This window comes from Acyrthosiphon pisum, chromosome A1, assembly GCF_005508785.2.
Source record: "Acyrthosiphon pisum isolate AL4f chromosome A1, pea_aphid_22Mar2018_4r6ur, whole genome shotgun sequence".
NCBI lineage: Eukaryota > Metazoa > Arthropoda > Insecta > Hemiptera > Aphididae > Acyrthosiphon > Acyrthosiphon pisum.
Genome location: NC_042494.1, coordinates 77,701,305 through 77,705,595, shown reverse-complemented (window position 1 = coordinate 77,705,595; position 4,291 = coordinate 77,701,305).

The window sequence follows — 4,291 nt, the reverse complement described above, 5'->3', positions numbered from 1 at the left end:
ATAGTAGATTTAGAAGAATTGAAAAAATATAGATAATATCGGGACTTAAAATTGGGATAAACTTAATATGTTGGCCATGATAACGGCCGTTTTAGTGGTGTGTATTATGAGTATATTTGTCCCGTAACATTCGTTCCGTATTTTATTGTACTATGATTATTCTAAATTATTCTCACAATTTCTAACTTTGGGTTTAACTCCTCAAATGTACAAAAATTGTGAATTAATTAGATTCGAGTTTTAATTATTGTTCTTCTTCAAGATACATGTCAACGTTAGGCCTATAAATTATTATTATGGCTTTTGTGATATACATCATTATAATATTAGGACTGTAACTAAATATTTATACGATTTATCTCTTATGATATGACTATTTTGAGATTTATTCATACGCTTTTATGTACCTATTACACTTCTTCAATTTATTATAAGTAAAGGCATGCAAAAAAAGTGAAGTCAGTTTTCATTTAAAATGGTAAGTTTGTTTGACATTATATTATTGTGGATTCGTAGAAAAACCAAAATATACTTACTATACTTATACATGAGTTCCGATTTTTGATGGAAAAATGTCAATACAATTTGTACAAGCCACTGAGTAAAAACAATCGGATTTGATTTTAACAATGTACGTACTTCCGTTAAATAAAATAATATTATTTCACGAACAGACACTGTCGACCAAAATCTTATTTGATAATTATTGTTTTTATACTTGTCAAAATTATATTTTCTTCACAAACCATAAAACGTCTTATTTTCTGTTGTTACTTATTTATATCAAATAAGATTTTTGATTTCTACCCATGAGTATTTCAGAGTCAATAAATATTTTTTCTTTTAAATATTATTATATATATATAAAATCCTAAAATACATCTTTATTATTATAATCTATTATTCAAAACAAATAAGTTATAACATACAAATGTAAAGTACAGGTGTAACGACAATTTTTTTAAATATTATTTTAACACATTCGTGGACATTTGAAATTCTCGGAAGGAGAAAAAACTACTTTTAAAAACGCATATGATTATTACTGCTATAGCAGTAGTAATTTGGGTACTTCTATAGCAGTACTGTCCCTCTACATTGCTATTTACAACTATGTACATCACTGCACTGTTATAGCAGTATAATTTATATTTTTTAAATAATAAAATAAAAATAATAATTCAACTCAAACTGGTTTATTTTGTATAAAAAATTTTGAAAAAGAATATTATGAAATTAAAAAAAAAATAATAAGTTTATAATACGAAAAAAAACAGATCATATGAGAGTACAAAAAAAAGTGAGTAAAGAAACCATTCAATGATGACATTTTATTGTTGATTTTTAAAAGTTATAAAATTAATCAATTTATTTAGACATGTTTATTTTTAGAGTTAAAATTGTGAAAGGTCTTTGAACCATTAGCGTTTTAGGAGTCTAGGAAGGGCAGCCTGAGATTGTGAGGGAGGAAAGGTCTTCAATCAAAGAGCTTGAATGAAGGGAAAGACGGTTGCGGAATCTTTTATAAAAGTGTTTGGCTTCTTCATGGATTATTTTTAGGTTCAGTCTGTGTGGAGAGTATGATTAGATATGTAAGGGGGAGCATTGATTAATTTTCTTAGCACAATGTTACGGAAGGATTGAATTTTATTTAAATTTGTCTTTTTTGCACTTCCCCATAATTGCATGCTGTAAGTCCAGATTCGTTTCATCAATGTTTTGAAGATCAGGAGTTTGATATTAGGGGAAGTATGTTTATTGGAGATTAGAGGTTAGAGGATACGAAAACGGTTGTTCAGTGATAGCCTTTTTGCTCTAATATGGTTGGCCAATGTTAATATTTTATCTAGTGTAAGACCAAGGTATTAACTGTAGGAGAGGATGGAATTGGAGCACCATATAAAGTTACCTCGGGGGAGGAGCTAGTCTAAGTGTAAATAGGTAGTGTGTGTAGACTTGTTATGGTGTATTTTGAATCTCCAATTGATATACGAGTTCTCCATAAGGTCTAGGTGATTTTGAAGGTTTGCAGAGGCTATGAGTGGATTATCATTCATAGAGATGATTACATTGTCGTTGGCATAGTCTTCTACTGATGCATTTAGTGTAATTGGTAAATCTACGCCGAATATATTATAGAGAACGGGGAATAAAATGCCACCCTGAGGGACCCCAGCACTTATACTGCCAATACTTGACGTGTCAGACCCGTGTCGTATTTGGAAGGTACGTTCAGTTTCGTTTGATTTGATTATAAGATAGAAGGTTGAAGGGAGCAATGTTTTTAGCTTATGTAAGAAACCAGAGTACCAAACTCTATCAAAGGCTTGTGATACGTCTAAGAAAGTAGCTGTACAAAATAATTTTTTTCCAGGGAGAAAGAAATTGCATCTACTTCCCTGTGCAGTTGATGGATCGTCAAATGTGAAGAACGAAAACCAAACTGATAGCCTGGCAGAATTTTCTTATCAGTAATTATTGGTAGGATATGCTTAAGTATAGGTTTTTCTAGTGTTTTCGCAAAAAAGGGAAGAAGACTTATTGGTCTGTAGGATGAAGTTTCATCAGCTGGCTTATTTGGCTTTTGAATCATGATGATTTTTGAGAACTTCCATGGTAGCGAAAAATAAGATAATCTAATTATTGAGTTGTAAATATGTGTAATATAAACAATGGCTCTTTTAGGGAGACATTTAACTACTTCAGTGGTGATAAGATTAAGCCTGAAGATTTGTTTTGCGGGTATTTTGGATGAGATATTTTATATCGTTTATGAGAGAAGGGTTTAATTGGGAGACTAGATTGAGAAGGGATATTGAGAGTCCTGTTGACCAGGTTCATAGTATCAAGATCAAATATATCTGGATTTGGTAGGAATAGCTCAAAGTTGTGTATTTTAAATAATTCCGCTTTTTCAGAGTCCGATGTAGTAAAACTTTCGCTGTATTTTTTAAAGGAAGGTTAGAGGTTTTATATACTTTTTTGTAGCTTTCCACAGAAAGCCATCTTTTGAGGAAGGATTAGTAAGATTCTTAACTAGCGCTATATTTTTGTGTTTAGCGAGTGTTTTCTCCAAAGAGTTTGCCAGTCGGTTGAAATTTTTTTTATGTGAGGGTAAACGAGTGTGTCGCTTTTCAGTTATCATTGGTATTATTGTTTCTAGAAGTGGGTTGGAAATATGAGGGGTGGACAAATTTGTATTTGTGGCAGACCAAGCTGCAGCTTGTACAGTATCAGTATGATCCTTAAGGAAGTGACGTTTAATTTTTATTTGAATTGAGCAAGATTGACAGAAGTCTTGGGAAAAACCAGGTAAATGTTGATAAGCAATAGATTACTTAACATAATATATAGTCACGTCGCCGTTTGCATTTTATCAGGATGATTTGTATTGATTATATTGTATCCTGGGATATATGTTTTAGAATAAATAGTGAAGTGAGTCTCAGAAATGAGGGCAACGTCAATTCGTTTGTTGTTTAATAATGTTTCGAGTTCGTGAGCATGAATTCTTAAGCCATTTGCGTTGAATAGTAATATAAGTAGAGAATTTTCTGTGACAGAGTTTTGTTATTATTATTTGGCATTTTTATCAAGTGGATAAATTGCTTTAGTGAGAAGTGAAATTAATGGATTTATGAGAGATTTAAATTAATTAACGAGCCAATTTTTTTCGAAAGCCTCTGGAACGCGTGTGAAGCGGACGGCTGCTATCGCGATACTGTAATGACAAATTAATAATACAAAATATCCATTTTAAAGTTAACCAAAACCACTGCACTATGCTACTACTACTGATTTTCACATAAAAAAAAAAACTATAAAACAATAATTAAAAATTAATTTAAATAATAAACTACTTTTATAAATTTCTCAAAACCTTCTCAGTTGCGAGGAAAAATCTATTATATCTATACTCGGCGCGGAATAAGAACATGACCAGGCGGCGGACCGATTAGCGTCCGTTACGCGCAGCCGATTTCTCATTGGTTCCCCAAACATCTGTTCACAGTTATACAGCACTGTTCAAAATGTGAACCGCATACACTGTGTTGTTTTATAAACACGTGCACGTCTCTGTTGACACATGAGGCGCTCCATATACAAAGCCGGTAACTGCCACTATGGTGGGCGGTGCGGTGGAGAAAGTTGTTTTGAATGCGCGACTGGTCATGTTCTTATTCCGCGCTGAGTATAGTTTCATTCTTAAGATTTTTTAAAAAACAATGTTTTTAAAATTGAAAACCAATTCCAAACGAGGTATTGTAAAAACGGTTAGCTATAACAAAAT